The sequence below is a fragment of the Stegodyphus dumicola genome, chromosome 2 (genome assembly GCF_044657685.1).
Source record: "Stegodyphus dumicola isolate Sdum_Otavi_A_Nest chromosome 2, ASM4465768v1".
Lineage (NCBI taxonomy): Eukaryota > Metazoa > Arthropoda > Arachnida > Araneae > Eresidae > Stegodyphus > Stegodyphus dumicola.
Window position 1 is genome coordinate 106528319 of NC_140769.1, and position 22368 is coordinate 106550686.

Sequence of the window (22368 nt, forward strand, 5' to 3'; positions counted from 1 at the left end):
AATTGCTATCCGACTATATAATCTTTTAAGGCGAACTTATCGCATGTATTAATGAAATGATATTCCATTTTTAATGTATGTTAAGTTATTTTGTCGAATTTTTTAAATATATTACATTTATTTTTTCTTTTTCGTTGAGATTAATAATAACATACATAGTGTAATAATGCTCTGAAAAATATTCTAAAGCAGTTCACGCTGGGATTAATGATAACATGTATGGAATAATAATGTTACATCTGTCAACAAAATGAAAAATATGAATATTCTAACGCGATATGTTTTAAAAGATACATAAATATTTAACATGAGAAATTATTAGACTATAGATAGAACATTAATATTAAGCTTATTTGTTTTTAAACTAACATATTAACAAATTTGTTTCTGTTTATAAATATGAGCAGTTTAACTGCAGACACCTGCAGATGTAACGAATAAAAGTTGTTATTTTACTAAATGGAACACAAGCTCTGTGATTTGAACTCTAACAATAATTCAACACAGGTTTATTTAGGAGCATTAGAATTATAAGCTAAACATTAAAAGAATTTAATTATAGATAGTGTAAAGAACATAACAAATACTACATAAAAATAGTAAAATACACATCAAACACTATTTCGAACTTACCTCGACCATAGCAAAAATAATGGCTAACATGGCGACTATCGTTGAACTCTCCCGCTAAGACGCTGTTTTTTCACCTTCTTCCTGATTGGTTCTTCTCTCTCAGCCGTTTTAAGCCACGTGATCACACGCTACGGACAAAATCCAAGCAAAACTTCTTGAAAAACTCCTGTAGAGTTTACAGTTTCGTTTGGTTCTGTGTTCGTTACAGGTATTTCCTTCGTAACTGTTCGCATTTCTGTAACTATACAAGACTTTTGTCTGTAAACTTCGAGGTTTTTTTTTACAGTGTTTGCCTAGCTTTATTCTCAACGACGATATTTTGCACCACGATGTTTTAGAACTGCGAATGTTTTCTCTTTGCTTTCTTTTCTCCCCCGATGTTTTGTACCACGACGTTTTCGCCTTGCGTTATTTTTTCCGTGATGTTTATTCCGCGATGTTTTCGACGGACATCGCAACTAGTACGCAAAATGCGATGGGATATTGCTTAGGTAAGACACACCAAATAAATAAACACAAACGTAGCAGTAGTGTCTAAATGAACCAGAAATAAAAAAACTTCAATGAAAATGGTTAGATCCTAATTTGTATAGTCTTCTACAGTCAATGTCAGGATATGACGATGGATATGCGCTACTTAGTCTAATTGGCGTCGGCTGCCTTTCTCTTACGCGGCTGGAAAAGTCAGAAGATTTACCAACAAAGTATGAAACTCCGTCATTCTGTAGAATACCTAGGTATTTTATCCAATATCTGACGTTTTTAGACAAAGTAGGAAATATGGAAATTACTGTATACTTTATTTAGATAATGTATACATATACCTTGTATATAATACTTACGCATTCTATAGAATGACAATTGCTCTTTAGGCAAAGTATGGGAAAAATTATCGTAATAAGGCTATAGTTTAAATGACGTTCATTGCTAAAAATCACAAATGTTATTTTCAAAAAATAACGAAAGAAAGTCATTAAAAATCTTTATTCAAAATACATAAAGAAAAATGAAAGTTGTACGAAACAAAATTTATATCTTTCTTATTAAAAAAATAAACAAAATTTTCATATAAAAAACAAGAAATTAAAAAACTTTTTGTTGCAACATCAAATTACATCTGATGAATCATTTGGCCACTTCCACTGGACTGAGCAATAGCAACTGACTAGACAGGAATTTTGTGGTCAGGAATATCTTCAGTTCTAAGCAAGTAATAAGCTGTGATGTCATGTATAGTTGTTTTAAAACCCTTTCAAAAGTTCCAAATCGGTAGAAACTATCCTCTGGGTCACATTCGTTACAACTGCCAGTACGAAATATTATATACTTTCCCTAGGCATTGTATATAATGTGGAGATGTATTTCATACTTTTGTCGGTTTGTCATTTGGCATTCTGTAGAATGCCTAGGCAATGTGTGAAATACTTAATCGTTTCATACATTGGTCGGTCAGTTTTCGGCATTCTGTAAAATGCCTAGGTAGTCTATAGAATGCCGGATTTCATTCTTTGCCGGTAATATATATATGTGTGTAAAGAAAAAAACGCGAAGAAAAACTTTAAAATAAATTAATTTTAAAACTTATTTAAAAAGGGATCTAAAACGCAATATCTTGCACTATTGTTGCAAAGATTTGCTCCAAAGATAAAATTAATTTAATAAAGAATATATAAATGAAAATTATCTCCTATGAAATTTGAAGTGAAATTTAGATGGTAAATGTGTACTATTGTGGAAATTAAATAGCTGGAATTTGTAAATAGTTAAAATGGAATTGTTAATCAAAAATACGGAACTGAAAAATAAAACAAAAAAATTAATTCTGATTCCATAAAAGGATTCCGACTTATCAAGGGGGATTCGAACCTCTCCATACGACCACCAATCATTTGTGAGAAGCACGTTTCGTCATTTCTTATTTTTGAACAAAATTCCAACTCCAATTCTAAATTTTTTATTCAGTTCTATAAAATTCGAATTTAAATCTTACAGAAGTTGAGAAAATTATCTATCCGCACGTCGAGGATTTACTTCATATATATGTATGTTTACCTTTTTCGTGGTATAGGCTGTAAATGGAATGCTGTCCTGTGCACGCCTTAATATGCCTTAATTATGAGCCCACATTTTATATGTTAATGAAGAAAGAATAAACAGATACTACAAACCTCGCAGGTGAGCACAAGCTTAATTTACTACGAAACAAATTATACACTAAACGTCACACTAAGGCTGATGATCGTTTACCACACAAGATGGGGGGGGGGAATAATTTTTGTTTTTTAAATGAATAGAAAACTACTCTATTGTATTTTAGACGAAAAAGTGTATTCGAAAAATAATGAAACAAAAGGTACATAAATAATTTGAAAATATTTTAGGAAATGCAAACACCTGTCCCAGACAGAAGGTCTGCTACTGTGTTTTGCACAGAAAAGACAAATTTTATTCTGATTTTACTAACACTCCTTCTTGCTTCTAAAAAAAAAAGAAAGAAAGAAAGAAAAAAATAAAAAAAAGGGGGGGCGAGAAATTACGCTTATTATAGTGGTGAAGGATTTGGCTTTATGATAGTAATAATAGTAATAATAGTAAAAATAAATGTTGAGTTTTCAACTCCAGTAAATTAAGAATTCCTTTAAAAACATAAAATACGCATTAAGAGTTTTAGTTGTTTCAGATTAAATGTATTAATAATAAACGCACAGTTTGTGGAAGAGAAAACAAAATGCCAAACGCCTTTTTCACTTAAAAAGACTGAAGATTCGAAAACATAATAAACAAATTTTTGGATTTAATAGCAAATCCTTTTTGCTATTAAATTCTTTGATATTAAATTCTTTACCTATTTCTTTAGTATTTTTATAAAAAAGAAAAACAAAAATGTACTCTGACAGAGTTAAAAATTGGTAGAAAAGAAAAGGGCATTTTGATTTGTTTACTAAAATCTTATCTTGTGAAAAATTGCTGAACTTAAAAATGGCAGCGTTTTATATCTTGATTTGCTTCGTCGTAAGCACAGCTGATCTTCACTTAGAAAACTCAGATTACTATTTAACTGTTACAAATTATAGCTAGAACCTGAAGTCGGTAATTTATCTTTTCTGTACTTGCGAGATCTAGAGCTTGCATTTCTTAGAAATTATACGCCACTATTAATTCGTAATGTTATACCACATTAAGATTAAAAAATTAGTTTGAAAAGTCTTTATTACCTTCAGTAGATTCAAGTTTCTTACCATTGGAGCCGCTTAACACAAAATCTGGAATTCAAACAAAAGTCTGTTCTCGTAATTAAGAAAAACACATTCTTTATACATTTTGCCTAATTTTTCTAATTTGACTGATGTATGTATATTTCTCAATGACTTCTGCAGCTCAAAACTCTATCTACAGGGAAAAAAATTGCTTTCGTTATTTCAAAAATGGCTTTTCATTTTCTCATAATAGGATTGGATTGGATTAGTGAATTATATGGTGGACAACCTGGAAAGGTTATTAGCGCAGACACATGTTGAGAAAACACAATTAAATGCATAAAACAGTTAAGCGCAATCACAAATTTAATACAACAACAGATATATGAAACCAAAGAACTAAAATGATGAATATTGAAATGAAGCTACTCATGATTTTTATAAGAATATGAAATATGAAGCAGGTATAAAATCTTAAAACAAGAAACATTAAAATATGTAGCATTAAAACACAAGGATATTAACAAATTATATGATAAAACAATAATAATATATAAGATAATAAACAATAATAAAATAAAGATAGTCAAATTAGATGATAAAACCAGTTTCTTATAATAGACAATTCTTGCTTATAAAATAAAGAACGTTAAATTTTAACCAAACAAAACTTCCTTATGAATATAAATACAGAATTTAAAATCTGAGCTAAATTCTAAAGTTCCTTTACATTTTTAAATCGTTGCAATTTCCAAATTTCTAAAATGTTACCTTAAAGTTTAAGTTTTATTTTTTGTGCACATTTCTTTTTACTGATCAAAAATAAGTTTGAGTAGCTTGTTAATTAACACCTAGCATAAAAGGTGTGTTATTCTGGCTGACTTTCGTTATATTCTCCTCAATGGCTTTTTGTACAATACGACGAGGTTGACAATACCTAGCAATAATATGAGAGCAAATCGCCGATTGCATGAGGTTACTGAAGACTGTAGATTCGTGCTGGTTTCAAATTCTGGGGTTGGATTTTTAGCCGTTCGGAATTTTTTTCTTATTTATGATGTGAGTGCTAGACAGTTTCGCTCCATAAATTATTCCATGAAGGTACATCTTCGTAGTACTTGCAAAAATATCGGCTGAGCCTTGCTTTGTAAATAGCCCAACTCAACTTATGCAAATGAACAATCTAGAATTGCAACGAAAGCCTCTTTGCAATCATAATAAAAACTAAGCACATCTGTAACAGCTAGCTGCTACTAATTAGCATGCAAACTGATAATTCTTTATGGCCCAATCAGTTCATTTCAGCTACTTCCCTTTCGAGAAGAATACTGAGATTCTTGAGACTCGGAAAACACTATTCTGAAGCAGCATGGAAGCCACTTTGGATTTTTCGTTACTCAACAACAAGCACCATTCAGTTTGGTGTGGAAAGATATTATGCACCAACCTTTCACTACCAACGAAAAAAGATTGTAAGATATTTATGTTAATTAACTAGTTATTTGATGTCACGAATCTATACTGTTAGTGTCATTTCTCTTTTACCGTTTTCCTGCCAGAGTGCGCATTAGCTCGCTTGTATTTAAGTGTCGGTTTGAGATCATTTTAATCAGAGCATGTTCTGCCTACTGAAGGCACATTACTAGTTATTATTTTACAACAAGCATTCCCGTCTACTGTGCTGCTTTATTCTTACAGGTAATGTTGTCACGCCGTGGTGAGTTAAAAGTAATCTTGCGCTTTTAAATATCTCTGCATAACCTTTGGCTAATAAAGACTTAGATTTCGTTCAATTTGAAATTCTTCTTTTGAGTTCCCGCTATAAATGCTGGCTGATTTATAAGCATCGGGTGTGCTTCTGTTTGACTTAGTTTTAAATAAAAGGGTCTTTTAATCCCTTCATACGTTACTGTTTGCTTATCTAGACATAGCGACAAGTCGCTTAAATAGGAGTCTGCACTTAGTGTATGTTGCTAAAACACGTGAGACTCTACAACCCATGTTCTTCATCAGCTAATTTTGACTGAGGTAAACATTTTCTAAACTGAACTATATTTCTAAACGAGTTATTTCTATAAACAAAGAACGAAACAAAACGACACAATTTTTTATTGCCAGTACCAGGAGATAAAAGTAACACATTTAATTTAAAGATGACTAATAGGTAGTGTTAGCCCATATACCTTCCTGCAAAAAAGGTTTGGCGTGTGTTACCTTATCACGAAAAAGATTCGGTGAAGTTAAACGTTCAATTGCTATTAATTTTTGATAGCAATTAAATATATTTTATCTACGAACGGAGGAACTGTTGAATTTATTGCATAAAATTATAATATTAATATTAATAATTTTCTTGACCGTTTGAACTAAATGTTTATGTGGATATAGTTATAACGTTACATAAAATCTTTTGCTGTTCCTAAGAGAAACTTTGCTTAGGTTCTTTTATTTTTCACCCTTTGAAAAATTAAGTGATACAAATATCGACATTGGCGTAAACTTAATTATTTTGGGAATAAAGTGGTGATAATGATCTCAAAATTGCAATTGAGTGCTTACCATTATTAATTTCTTCCGAACATTTAGAAAATCTCGACAATGCAATACCAGGATTCAAATGGAATGAAAGTGAAAAGTCCTCTTCAAGGCCTATTTTTGCTTATTTTTACTTCCTTTAACGAAGTAAAGAAAGTATTATAATCCCGAAAATTTTCGAGTATCATATATCGCCAAAATATCCAATTTTGGCCGCTCTCAAATATGAGCGATGTTTTTGTGCGATCTCTGTATGTGCGGACAGAATAAAGGACTCTTTTTTCCAAAACATATTTTAAAATGGATTTAAAACAGATTCAGGAGAGATTTTTTTTGTGACGTCTGTACTTACGTACGTATGTATCTGCCATCTGTGAGCTCGGGATTTTTTATTCTTACGCATTGATAAATTGTGCGTTTTTTGCTTTAAAAGTGATTAAATTATGTTGTTTTTATGTTCCGGTTAAGGTGTTTATGTATTTAGTTAATATGTATGCAATAGTTGTAAAATTACCAACAATTTAGTGGGCCAAGCTTACCAAGTGGCGCTAAGCTTAACGAGGCTACCATTTATTTACAATTGAAACTATTAAAAGAATTGTGCAAGATCTGTAAAATACTTACATGCAGGATATTTTTGAAATTTTAGAACAGTGAATTCAGCTAGTTTATGTTCAGTGTCTTTTTGCCCATTGAGGGCAAAAGTTCCCTTTCAGTTTTGTGCACCGAAAATTTTGCCTTCCTGCCCGCTAGCTGAATTGTTTTGGCGTAGAAACTCTAATTTTAATTGTAAAAATTGTTTTTTTAAGTATATTTGGTGTTTTAGGTTTTTCTGTATTTCACAATTTTTAATGAATTTTGAGTTTTTATATATTTTTGCCTTGCTGAGAAGTGAAAACTGAATTGATTGAATGAAAAATATGTCTCTAATGAAATTCCAGGAAATAAGTTTAAATGAAGTGCAGCAAAAATGTGTAAAATTTAGTAGGCCGTACAAAAAAGTCATGTGGTGTCCACATCAGATATTTTTATTTTAATACAGGCTTTTCTTAATTTCAAGTCGATTATGTTACTCTTTTTTCAATTTCCCATCTGTACTCTGCAGTTATCTTTTTCAGTACTTCCCTTGAACAACTACTTTTGTATATATTTTTTTTAATTCTTACTTTTATATAAATTCTTAGTAGATGCAAACTCTTCCTAATTAATAATCAGAAAAATTTTAAAACTGCAAGACATATCGGCACTTTTTTTTTTTTTTTTCAATTTATGCTCTTGGGATAGGGTACTGCATTAGATTTTTTGCAAAAATTAAAGTGCGCTTACTAGAACTGAAAATCTTAGACCTCTTAAGGTTTCAAGAATATAAAATTAATAATATCCAAACAGACAGAAGGCTAATTTTACTTGACATTCTTAAAAATCATCTTTTCGATATCCACCTACACATTGACTTAGATTTCGTAAAAATAAATCCTTGAGAAAATCACAACTTCAGTCCAGAGAAGTAATTACTCTTTTGCGAAGGGAAGTTTTCACATTTAGTGAAAGATTACAAGAAAATCTAATCTTGAAGGACGATACCACTGACGCGAGTGCAAATATTCTCGCCTCATTCTTACATTATAAGTTGACGAGTGGCTAACAGTGCGTGAAGATCAATTTACGTAGTTACCTTCGAATTAGAAAAGGAAAAGTCAATTACTGTTCTTTAAAAAAATCTCAGTATCGCAGAAATTTCTAAAGTTATAAACACAAAACATAACGGAAGTGGAGCAGGTAACGAAAGTAAGTAGGAATGAAAAAAGCTAAGGTATGTCAGATTTCTATTGTCAGACTGTATCAGATTTTTTTCAGTTGGACATGTCGTTTTACTTACTAAGATACCTTTCGAATGTTTGCATAAAAATATGTTTTTTCCACCCCCTTCTAATTTTCTAATGCAATTTATCATTTAATATATCAATATATCATTTAATATGATTATGGCATTAGATATAATAGCATTTGATCTTCCCAGTTTGTAAATTTCCAGCTACATGTAAAATAATTTCAGTAAATCTCATTATTAAATCTGACAGCTTTCATTATTAGATCAGAAAACAAAAGACGACTGTATTTAGAAAACATAAACGGTAGTTTCGAAACATATAAAATGTTTCGAACGCTAGTAAAAGCATATATACTGTTTCTTATTTTATCTTTACTAGATACATAAAATAGTTTTCAAATGAGAAAATAATACGATTCTATTTTCAAATATTGTAGACGTTTTTCAGCTTGAATTCGATCAGATCTATATAGATAAAGACGTATCCAAACTGGAATTTAAAATACATGTAGCTATGATAGATACATATGATAGACGGGAATTAATAGCTAAAAACTTACTAAGTGCGTTTGCGAAATTTTAGAACTAATTTTTTTTTTTAACAAATTCCAGCAAATCAGCCAAATGGTTATTGAAAGCATTTATTACTATGACACCTCAACTTAGTTTTCCTGAAACATTGCCTACTTACCGTTTGGTTTTGATGATTATGGCACAGCATCCCCGCGAGGGTTATCTACCTATGAAGAGGGATGACTTCATGTAGGATTTTCTAAAGGAAGCTGGCTCATGTCCATGCTACATATAACCCAGCCCTTTCTCCTGGAATTGAACCAAGGTCACACTATCAGTGTTAATAGATTTAACCGCTCGCCCGCTGTGTCTACTTACAGACACAATTTTACGTGCAGTTAAGCGTTGCTTTAATCCGGTGAGCATCCACAGTCGTAGATTCGAAAGCTACACGAAGAAAAGCGATAACATTTTGTTATAAAGCAAGAATTATTCCTGTTTTTCCTTTTTTTTTTTTTTTTTTAACAAATCAGGACATGATAAAACTTAGTACTTTTCTTACGACCTGAGCCAAAACGATGACCATCGATTTAAGCTGGCTAAAATTTATCACGTCTACGAAAGCTTCAGTTTCACAAGTATCAAGTAAAGATAACGTTGATGACCTTCCTTTCAGTCCGAATTGACAATTCACAAGAACTGAATTCCATATTTTATAAAGACATGATAGACAGACTTTAGCTCGGATAAGCTCAATTGAGTAAATAATTCTTAGCGCACGAGAATGCGCTATCATCACACAATCACATTCCCATTTAACAGTTTTTAATAGAGAAATTTCAACAGTTTTTCACCACCTTCCTCCCTATTCACCAGATTTATTATTTGCAGACTTATTTCTTTCCATAAAGTTAAGTTTGACTGCAAAAGTCTTTATTTTAGTAAAGCAAGAAGAAATTTGAAAAAATTTAAAAGATCATAACAGGAAATTTAAATAATATTTCAAAAAATCAGTTCGCACACCAGGGGCCGAGCGGTAAAGTCGCTGAACACTGGTAGTCGATTCGAATCATGCGAACGGGCTGGCTGCATGGGTTTTTCGTGGTTTTACCCCATGTGTAACGTGTGTACGAGGTTTCCCTTAGAAAGTCCTCCACGAAGACATTTCTCCCCTTATATTCTCTCACCTGCCTACCCGGAAAAAAACCTAAAAAATCAGTTCTATGAAAGAATAAAGCAGCTGTGTGAACTTGCCGAAACCGCGTATACGTAAAATTGTTTTCCAGAAGTCCGCGTTCGGCAAGGATTTACTATAATAGCAATGTAACAAATGCCCAAGATGTAGTCATTAGAATTGTCGATGGTAACGGTAATCACGAGACGAGATGAAGACGATGATAGCGAAAGTTTTTGAGTTATTTATCCACGTATTCTTATTTCAGCAGAGTTTCAAAAGCAAAAGCGAAAACCAAAACAGTCTTTAGTTTTGCAACCGTAAACATGTAAACATAGTAAACCTTTGCCGAGAGCGATTTCGCGCATGCGCGTTATCATAATTGTTTCCATTTAACTTGTCCTACTATAGAATTTCATTCATACGCGGTTTAACTATCATCAACACTGAATATTTGCTGGCATCAGCTATAGTCAGAAATTAACAAAATTTTAAAGCATTTCCATCGATTAAAAACGAAGATGTAGAAATCGTACAAACTGCAAAAGCTATTCGCAGCGAAGTACACTCATGTCCATAAATTAAGGATAATTCGGAGTCACGCGGAAATCAAACTCTAAAATAAATATTACACCTGTAAAATCACTGCACACATCTTCAAGAATCATATGCAAATTTCAGGAAGTAACCAGATGACACCGATGGTACGTCACAATGACGAGAGTGTAAGAGAGTGATATATAAGGAATACAGGTAAAGAAGTAAAATTGTTCGCAGGCGCTTTATAAGCATTTCAGTGCAACAACCGAATAGTTATGACACAAAGGACGCATTTGGATGATTTTTTACGTGGTAGAATTATCGGACGTCTGGAATGTGGGCGTACCCAACTGAAAGTATCAGACGAACTTAGAATTGCCCAGAGTGTCATCTCCAGGCTTTGGCAACGATTCCAAGATGATGGTAATGTGAGTAGACGTTACAGTACAGGTCGCCCCCAGAGTTACAACGCCGAATGAGGACCGGTATTTGGCAGTTACTGCTAAAAGAAACAGGCGGAGCACAGCATCAGACCTGTCTCGTCAGCTTTCTTCAGCCACTGGTACGACAAATTCAAGGCAGACCGTGTACAGATGCTTAGGGCAGATTGGTCTATATGCTCGTAGATCTGTCAGATGCGTTCCATTTACTGCAACTCACTGTCGCCTGCGGTTAGCCTGGAGTAGAGAGCATGCATTGTGGACCATGCAACAGTGGGCTTGTGTGATGTTTTCCGACGAGTCCAGATTTAGCTTGCAGTCTGATTCTTGCTGGACTTTCATATGGAGAGCTCCAGATACCCGTTACCACCAAGAAAACATCATTGAACGACACCGTTACGGTGGTGCAGGAGTGCTCGTTTGGGGTGGAATTATTCTGGGTTCCAGAACTGACCTGCATGTTCAAATTGAAGCCATGACAAGCCAAATCTATCGGGACGTCATTCTGGAACAACATGTATGTCTGTTTCGGGGCTCCATGGGCGCACAATTTGTGTTTATGGAAGACAACGCCCGTCCTCACTGTGCAAACTTCGTAAGCGAATGCCTTCAATCGGAGGATATCACCCGTATGGACTGGCCAACATTCTCACCGGACTTGAATCCAGTAGAGCACGTGTGGGACATGCTTGGCCGACGAGTTGCAGCCTGTCAACCTTCTCCTACATGTCTATCGGAACTTCGGAGAGCATTGCTTTTTGAGTGGTGTAATATCCCCCAAGGTCAGATCGATAATTTGATACTGAGCATGCCTAGGCGTTGTACAGACTGTATTGCATCATCTGGGAGACATACAATGTATTAACAATCATACCAACCATGTAATATTAGTTTTTGTGAATAGGTTTTTTTTTTTTTTTTTTTTTTTTTTTTTTTTTGTAATTTGCTCCAGGGAGAAAAAATATCAAACATGTAGCATCTTTTTCTGCTCTTTACCTTTTGTTTAATAAATAAGCTTTACAAATAAGTCAAATTTGTTTTGCTTCTAACTCTTCCTTTGCCTGATTTTGCATTATCCTTAATTTATGGACATGAGTGTATTTTCACAAATGGCAAAAGGAGAAGATAAAGAATTAATTTATAAATGAGGAATGAAGATTTAGATAATATAATAACACCAGCCGACACTGAAAGCAGTGATAATCAAAAAGGAAATAAAATATCTTTAAATGATAAGAATATAAACGAATTGTTAACAAAAGACACAGGAGCTGCCCGAGTTTACAAAGGAGATTAACCCAAGTGAAGAGAGTACTTTATGAGAGTCAATTTAAAAACTTTAGGCTTCTTATTACGAAACCTTTGAACTATTGCATCAGTCACTGTTCCAAAGAAAAGTCAACAGATTTATAAAAAATTAATTGTATCATGCACTTTTTAAGCAATAGTAAAAATTATTTTAATTGACAGTTGTTTCGTTTCTTTTTATTAAAACAGAATTACAAATTTTAACCACAGCAAGTTAACTTAGCGAAACACGGTTTTGCCGTACGTGCAATGCATTAATGATGTATGTAACTCATGCATTCGGCAAGGATTTGCTGTGAGATGTCCGAGCAAAATTTTGAGATTCTGAGATTACATTTAAGTTTACTTAGAAAAACCAATCATTGGCGTTTCTCTTATTCTCAGTTTATTATTAATTTTCAACTTTGTTTTGCCTTAAATAGCAATAAATTTCATTTATGCATCACTGCAATGCGTTATATTTGATTAGTCCTTTTCACTGACATTTAAGTACGAGTTAAGTGACGGAAGTATTTTTTTATTTCCGAATTTTAGAAATATCCTCCCCCACAGCTAAAAGATAAATATTTCCCATTTGGTCTCTTGTCTTCTTGTAATGCGCAAAGACATATTTTTTAGTAAACAAAAGAGTTTCGAGACTAAAATAAATTTTTCTTGTGAATAAGCGGACTGCTGGAATGCACTCATAAGGTATTTCTTCCGCCTTCTTAGCATGCCTTCGTGGTATAATGGTCAGCACACTCGGCGCGTATACAAAGGGTTCGAGTCCCGGAGAGGACATTACTCATTTTTCATGTCTCGTGCTTCGAAATAACCTGATGTCTTTCTCTTCACATTTACGCAGTAAAAGAGTATGATGAAAAGTGTAATTTCAGTAGAAAATTTTAAAAAATTTGAAAGTAGGCTCTCTCTTTTAATTCAAAGAGCCGCTGGTGTTTAATGCGTAGGATTACTAACGGGAGTATGAGTTAACAAATAAAATATTACAGAACAAATAAAACAAACAAAATATTTTACACACAACATATGTTTTATTTTATTTTTTATTTATTACATTTGTTCATTCAGAATGACCCTAAGTAAAATTGGTGTCGATAATATTAGAAATAAGATACCTAAAATAGTAAACAGTATTAAATCCATAAATGAACAGCCAAGTGTACTATGATAGTTACGTGGTACCGTATTGGAATTAATGTTTTATAAAACTAATTATATTGCCTGCTTTTGAATCCTGCATTCTCTTACGCTGCTTAACAGCAAATTCTATTGGCACATAATCTGCTACGCTCGTCAACTTTCTATAAATCGCAAGACCACAAGCTCCGCGAAATAAAATAAAACACAGCAAACACAACCCGAACGCACTGACAGTCTATGCACGACTATCTACCAAACGACCTTTTTTACTGTAAGCAAGGATGACAATGTAACTATTTTTGAATTGTGACTCTCTAACTAGGTTATGTTAAATTAATGCCTGTCTGATCTGCCTCGGCCAACTGAGGCTGTCATGCAGCTTGTAATAGACTTCCACTGATCAGGCACTATTCTTAGGTTGGAAGCCTGCTCAATGGTGCTATATGCTACATAAATGCTAATGTGCTCTTTCATCTGTCTAATGATGTATTTAGATTGAATGTAACATTTGTAGTTCCGAAGATATATGTTTTCGAGCGCACCTCAAACAGCGTCTTTATTTTTGCTTTCCCCATCAGACCATTATGTAAGAACTTAATCCTAGCTTTAAAAAAAAAAAAAAAAAAAAAAAAAAAAAAAAAAAGGCGTTCTGAATGAATGTGAAAAAAATATTTTAAGACACACGAACAGTTAATAGTTTTTTATTTTTTGTAAAGGAGGCTCTAAATTATTGCTCATATTTAAGTTATACACATAAGGAAAAATCACGGAAATCCTCATGCAGTGAGCCCGTCAGCTGCGGTTCGAGCCCGGGGTCTAACTCCTGTTTTTTAGCATCCCTTGGTTCAGCTGGTCATTGATGGTTCCCATTAATAACTTTGAATTAATTAATGTTATTTACGTTGTAGAGACATTATTTTGAAGCAAGAGAGATGATAAATGAGCAATAGCCCTCGCCGGGACTCGAACCACGGACCTCTCGAATACGCGTCGAGCGTGCTGACCACTACACCACGAAGGCATGCTAAGAAGGCGGGAGAAAAGCATTACATATTTCTCCTTATAAAGGACGACAGGGGATTAGGGGACCCAATCGCCAAATCCTGGTAATGAAGAATCATCGTCCACCACCCTTTTAGTTCGGGCGGCACTGTAAAGACATTAGGTTATTTCGAAGCAGGAGATATGAGAATTGAGCAATGCCCTCGCCGAGAATCGAACAACGGATCTCTCGAATACGCGCCGTGCATGTTGACCACTACACCACGAAGGCATGCTAAGAAAGCAGGAAAAATACCTTATAACGTGTATTTAAGGAATAGTGCAAACCGCAGTCGAGCACAGGGAAGCGTTTCAAGAAGCCCCTAAATCAGTTTCTGAATTCAAACGTAAACAAGTGTTTTTTTTGGGGGGGAGGGAAGAGGAACCAATGTTCGGATACTTTGCTATTTAAATCTTCGACGGTTGTGGCAGAAACCATCCCCGAAGCCTGTTATTCAATAATCTCATCACTGAGAACGTTGCCCAGGTTGGCGGGCGGGCGAAACCGAATTTCATCCGTAAGAAAGGCCTTGTCCCGTTGCTGATGAACCAGCAGACAAATCCAAGGGTCTTCTATCCCTCTTTCCTTATCACAACCTATCAAGTGAAATTTTGGGTTCGACAGTACAAGTATTTTAAGTTCCCCCCATGGCGTAAAGATATTATACATTTGCAAACAACATGCATTCTTCGGGATTCGAACAGAGGCCCAAGTGTGCTATAGCCGACATCCTTACCACCCTGCCAAAAGTGCGACAGTCAAGCAGTAGAAAAGTGTGAAAGTTAAGGCAACATACTATATGTTTAAAAGTTAAGGTCCCTGAAAGTTCGACTGAGATTAGCCCCTTTCACTTTACAAATCCGTCCCCGTATTCTAGTATATATTTATCAGCAGCATTTTTTACTGTTTTCTATTTTTCTAATTAAAAAGCGTTAGCACGTCGAGAGTTTTCTTGTTCTGAACATGAGTTTCATCATATCAGAAAACTTTAAAGAGCAGAATATCTTTTTCTTTCTCCTTTCCTTCACCAACCTTATCTGTTAATTAGAAATGCTTAATAGTTTTCAAATCAGATAAAGATCTGGACTACTTTACAGTGATGATCTGGGGTTAAAAAATTATCCCGTTACAAAACTTCTTTTCCATGCAGAAATTACTCATGCTCCTTTTGCCAAATAAAATCTAATTTAAGAAAGTGGAATATGTATGTGAACATCACCAGTGAGATATTTAAAAAGAAGTCTTGATATATCTATCCAGTCTGCACATATAAATCACAGCATTTATCGTTGACGGTATATCTCCTGAAATAAAACATTTCTGTCTGAATTACATGCAATTCGCTATATCATCTGCGTATTCGCTATATTTTTCTCTACTTAAAATAAAACGCTCTTCTGTACGTGTATCGATCTGGTTATTCCATAAACATTATTAGCCGAAATCATTCTTTCCTGTCGCTACGGGAGGGTGTCATTTTTGCTCGCGTCTTTGAATAGACTTTCTCAACACGCTACTGATGTCCGCATGAATCACAATAGCCTATAAGTTTCAAGAAAAATTAATAACTATTTCAGTGAAGGAAAGAAAATGAATATTAATTCAGGAACAAGATTAATTCTTTAAAATAAGCAGTGAATTTACAAAGTTGTAGGATTTAGTTCTTAAGTCTCTTGTTATGGATTTCTGAATTTTTTCAGTGCTATTAAAGTAATGACCTTCGAGGTGATCACTTTAAGGAAAAGAAAATAGTCAGCAAGTGCCAGTGAAAGAGAACTGCGCCACTTTTCTTTGCTAGGAAGTTCTTAGCAAGAACAGGATTGTTTAATGGTTCATTGTTCTGCAGCAGAAAAAAAATAAAGTTTTCTGTTTTAATCAGCCATAATTCATCAACGATAATGTGAAGAGATAGATATCTATTTTTCAGTATTCGTTATGGAATTTTTTCAGTCTCTCAACCCTTCGGGACTGCGAAGAACGACCACGCTTGGGATCATCATCAATAGCTTTGTGCTTTCCAGAAAGTCGTCTGGGCCAGCAAGAACATTATATTACAAAGTGTATTTCTTACGCCATTGGTCTTAGACTTGCATGCTGGCCCCCGAAGCAATTACATGCAGCCTGCGAGTATATTTCAACTATGTGAGGTTGCAGAAATTTCAAGATTTTAGTAATTTGAAGTCAGAATTTACATTTTTGCACTGCCTTTTAAAAAAACATGACTAACTAATCAGAAAATTAATTTACAATGCAATTATTACAATGGGCTAATTAATTTACAATGTGATATAAATCTCACTCAAAGACCTGAAAATACAGATTTCATTAACTTTTATTCCTACTTGTCAAAAAATAAATACACTCAGTTACGAATTTTTGCATAAAGAATATTGGGAGGAATACATTTATATGCAAACAGGTTTCTTTCACAGTGGAATAGTAGTATGTAAAGAACACGATTAACAGATAAGCATCTACTGTCCTTGATCATTTTTAGTAATTTCCCTCCACACGGTTGAATGAAGAACACGCTTTACGTATGTGAAGAACACGCTTGGCAGATAAGCATGTACTGTCCTTGATCATTTTTAGTATTTTTCCTCCACGCAGTTAAACATTAGTAAGTAAAGAACACGATTGACAGATCTACTATACTTGATAATGTTTAGTAATTTCCTGCAAGCCTACAAATTTCATTAGAATCGAAATGCCATCAAGTATCAAGCTGTAATAAGAAATTTATAATTACTTAGACACGAGCATATGTATTCCACTTCCTTGCAAGAAGTAAAGGAAATATTGTAATTGCGAAAAATTTCAGGTGTTATATTTCGACAGAAATATCCACTTCGATCGCTTCCGAGTCCATTTTGAACGATTTTTCCAAGTGGCATCTGCACTTACGGGCGCCTCCCCCAGGGGTTGACTCAGGAGAATGCCTGGGAAGTACTGGTTAGGATCTGTACCTAGGCAGTCTCAACCATGGGGGCATAATAACAGACTTCACAGAAGGCCTGAGGGCTCTCAGGACAGAGTAAAGCTCGGCAGGGACCGTACTGGTACTGCCTTGTCTGCCCTTGAACCCTCTGTGGGTTCATAGAGATTGATCCAAGGGCGGGGCGGTATTAATTCTGTTTGGCACCCTCGAGGTTGCATTAGGTCGGGAGCCGTCTCGTTCCAACAGCGTTGTTCTTACGGGCAGAATAAAGGACACTTTTTTCCCAAAACGAATTGTAAAATGAATTCAAAAGGGATTGTTTCATGATGTCTATACGTATCTGCGTACGCACTTTCATGGATGAATCTCTCACAACTCAAAACCTGTTAGCCATAGAACCTTGAAATTTTGTTTGGACTACTCGAATATGCACACCCCTTTTTCAAAGCAATCGGTAGTACCAAATACCCAGCCTTTAATTTCGCAATCGTTGGTCGTAGTCATATACACTGCTGGCCACCCAAATTGCAACACAAAGAAAGACAAGAGATATCACAACAAAATTTATTTAGTAGATAACATGTTGACCAAGTATCAAATGATTAAATTTAAAGACTTCTGTGAAGTGTGGTTCCTTCCAGAATCAGTAGCCAGAGTAGCCGCCATATTGGAGATCACCGCTGTCATACGCCTCGGCATTGATTCAAAGAGACTTTGGATGTGTTCTTGGGGTACAGCAAACCAAGCAGCTTCCACACGTTGCCAAAGTTGATCTGGTGTGGTAGCTTGGGATGTAATCTAGGTCAATCGTTCAGCAACCATGGATCACATGTTTTCTACCGGCGAAAGATCCGGAAAGGGAAGCAATTCAATCTGGCGATTGACGATTGGTCGCGCATTATCCTGTTAAAATGTGGCTGTGGGCAAGCCCTGAATGTAAAGAAGGACAACTGGCTCCAACACGTCGGAGATGTAGCGCTGGCTGTTTAAAGTACCGGCAATGCGTATTAGAGAAGTGCGAGAGTGATATCAAATACCGCCCCATACCATAATACCCGGTGCAGGACCAGTGTGGCGGTGCATAAATGTAAATATGAAAATTTAATATTTAGCGGTCAATGGATTTGAATTGTAAAATGTAATCAACAAAAATGTTTTGCAAGTGCCAAACTCTAGATTTTAAATGGAAAATAAATATAAATTTATATTGTTTTCCTTCTGCAATATTATCATCATTGTTTACATGTGTTTTCATAAATATTTAGTCTTTTTAAATGTATTCAAAATTTTAAAAAAATTTTAACGCAACTGTTCAGCATCCTCTCTCCATGGTGTCTCCAGACTCGAATCCGACCATCGGGGTATTGCAGACAGAAGCGTGACTCGTCAGTAAAGACAATTTCATTTCATTCTGCCATCCACATCCTTCTTTCATCGTACCATTGGCGGCGGAGACATCTGTGGTTCTGCGTCAAGGGTAGACGAAGCAATGGAAGCCTTGCGGACAGACCATTCTGCTGTAAATGGCATCGATTGGTACGCGCAGACACTAGATGATGCGTTACAGACTGAATGTGCTGTGCTATGGTTCGTGATGTGACTGAGCAATCCGTCACTGCCATGCGCACAATGTTCCTGTCATCACATGAAGTGGTGCACTGAGGTGGATGCAATCGAACACGTCGGTCTATCGTACCTTCCTGCATCCAACGGTCACATATGCGCATTACAGTTGTTTGGTTTCGTCCAATACGACTACCGATTTCCCTAAAAATAATCCACTCTCTCAGTAGGCCACTATCCTTTCTCTCTCGAACTTGGATGCTTGATCAAACGATGATCGCTGTTTATTACGACGCCTAATTGATAGTTTTCTGGAAAAAAAAAAAAAAAACACTTGCCGAATTTGAAATCGTCGAAAACTCCAAATTCTTAAATAGCGCTTTGAAGTCGCGCCACAGGCGCGCGTGATGTGCGTCTGCGCTGAAATTCTAATCATTTGCTCTCACCTCCGCTAATACATGTTATAAATTTCATGTTATTTGCAGGGTGTTGCATTTATGGTGGCCAGCAGTGTACTTCGAATTACAGAAGTGTTTTAAATGACGAAAATATTAATTTTTGGGCAATGCCAAAAATAAAAGAAAAATAATTTAATTTTCGGCAAATAACGAATTTTAGTGCAGTCTTTCAGTTTCTATGCTTATATTGCTGAAAGTTTTATACTCGTTATTAGAAAATGCAATTATAAGAAGTTTGACTCCCTTGTGACAAAAATTGACTGCGATGTTTAATTACAAAATCTGCAGTTTTTGATGCCATTTTCATCTTTCTTAAAGGATCATTTAATGAAGTTAGAATAGTTTGAGGAGATAAGTTCGAATGAAGCGTAGATTATTTACTCTCAGGTTCTATCATATTTTTTTGTTTTGTTTTTAGTTTAAATTAAAGTAAGTTACTTAATGATTAATTAAACATGTTATAATTATTTGAAATAAATGTGAATATGAAAATTTAATATTTAGCGGTCAATGGATTTGAATTGTAAAATGTAATCAACAAAAATGTTTTGCAAATACCAAACTCTAGATTTTAAATGGAAAATAAATATAAATTTGTATTGTTTTCCTTCTGCAATATTATCATCATTGTTTACATGTGTTTTCATAAATATTTAGTCTTTTTAAATGTATTCAAAATTTAAAAAAAAAATTTTAATACAAAGTAGTAAGTAACTATTTTTAGTAATTTTGTTAAAAAATGATTTGGCTTGTCAGCTATTTTCAGATCTTGCATTCAATATGAGTTTGGGACGTTGCTTTATGCAGGATCATTCTCCTTGCTGTCTTTTCTGCTTTACAGAAAATATTATTACTATACTTTACTCAGCTTTCGAATCCATGATGGGCGATGTCTGCTAGACCGAAACAAATGCTTTAAACGCATAGAAAATTCTGTTCGTACGCAGACGATGTTTTAGGAAAAGTAAGACGACATATCATAATAAAAGTTGCTGCAAGTTATCGTTTAGCAGTAAAACTTTGTAGCTGCTCAGCACATTTTTCTTGTGATAATCCACCTGGAGAACACTTCATTTCTCCTCCCCCTTTCCTCTCTTCTCCTTCACTATCTCAGACGAGAATGAATTGCGTGTTAAAAAGAAAAATAACGTGCTGTAAGATTTTTTTTTTTTTTAATTATCCAGCTATCTTATTACTTTTCTGTGCTTCTACTAAAACAAGAAGTTACTTCTACTAGTAGTTACTTACTACTACTACTAGTAGTAGTAGTTACCTACTTAGTACTAGTAGTAGTAGTAGTAGTTACTTCTACTAGTACGTTTCGTCAACTTCCGCCAAGATACAAATTGCTTATAAATCTCTACATATAATAAAAGAATGAGTCTGTCTGTGCGTATGTGTGTGTCTTTCGTTCGTGCTGCGCGTAAGCATTAATAGACCCAGGGCTACGAAATTTGGTACATAGGTGCATCTACACAAGAGCCAATGAACCTCGGAACAATTTTTTTCAAAATTCGGAACAGATTTTTTTTTATTATTCTTTTATCTTTTTTGATGAAATCGCATCATTTTGAATAGTTTCATTCTTTTAGAAATATGGCTTTGGCAACAGTTTTTTATTCAATGCTTTGTATACTGGACAGCTGACTGTTGAAAATATGAGATAAAATATTAATTATACACGCAACACGCACATTGCAATGTTCTTATTCTAACGCGCATGTGTCTCTCGAGGAACAACAGAAAGAATTTCCTCTTTTTTTCCTCTCTCTCTTTATTAGCTAATGGCAAAAAAGTTTGCATATTTTGAATTATGTCATCTACAAAGCACAATATTGGTTGGTTACTGCTTTCTGATGATAGTTTCATTCTTTTAAAAATGTGGTTTTGGCAACAGTTTTTCATTCATTTCATTCTTTGGATTCTGGACTGTTGACTGTTTTCTCTTGAAAATATAAGATTTATTGCTTATTTCCTTGTAATTTTTTTATATTATGTTTTAATTACATAAAAAGTTTTGCATGATTTTTTTAGGAAACAATGTTTTTAACTTCCTTTATACCATTTGAATTCTTAATAATTTGCAATGTGAAGTTGGTTAATTTATTTACTAGGATAATTAATATTTGTGTTAAGAGATATTACTTATTTCATTGTAATTTGTTTTATATATTATACATTTTTATTGAAATTTCTGTTTTTATTTATTTATTTATTTATTTTGGATAAAGTTGTTGTGCAGAGTAAAAATCTGTGCAGTTTTTTAATTTAATGTGTGCTGTTCTCTTTAGGCATTTTTTTTTTTTTTTTTTTTTTTTTTTTTTATACGTTTTAAAGCAAGACGAAGGCTTGTCGCGTAGCGTCAAGTTCTAAATAAACGGCAGGTTTCGAACTTAGTTGGAGAGCGTTTGGTAACATACGTTGATTGCCTACTCATCCTTGTATTTCTGATATTTGCGTAACTTGCCGCAAAGGTCTGGGCGTTGCAATACTCCGCGAGTGATTAGTCTAGAGATACCAAGGTTTAAATTAGAGTTTGATAATGTGAATTATATTCGACTTATTTTGAATTTTTGTTGTGAAGGTGTTATTCTATTCGTACCTAAGTGGAATTTTGGTTTGTTAAATTTTCACTTACTTTAACCATCAAGTCGGTATGTTAATAAATATTCTTATTTCGGATTATGCTTGGGTTTGAATACTTCTAAGTAAAAATTCCAATGGAACGAAAATTTATCCAACAGTCTTTTGGTGAGCTGGTACTTTATATTACTAAGGATAACAGTAGAGTGTTAATAATTTCAGAAAAAAAAAAAAAAAAAAACATGTATAATTAATTTCTTTAAAAAATCGATTGATAAAAAAATAAAATTTTTGAAAAATATTTATTGTATTTCTTTTAACTACGCTGCGTTTTATGTTAAATAAACCAGTTGGCTTATTATTTTTCATTTACTTTCATTTATACCTACGTCAATTGCCACCAGGATGCAAATTAATTAATGTATTTACGCGAAGACTTTCTTCGGTTCCAGTGGCAATTATCGACGGCCGGT

General features: G+C 34.2%; 1 protein-coding gene and 1 non-coding gene across 3 annotated transcripts in view; one reads left to right on the forward strand and one right to left on the reverse strand.

Moving 5' to 3' along the window:
- Positions 1 to 22368, forward strand: part of LOC118194938 (neuroplastin-like) — a 183778-nt gene that overhangs the window by 105217 nt on the left and 56193 nt on the right. The window lies entirely within an intron of this gene.
- On the reverse strand, positions 14260 to 14332 carry TRNAT-CGU (transfer RNA threonine (anticodon CGU)). Its single transcript has one exon. It is a non-coding gene; the product is annotated as a tRNA-Thr (tRNA).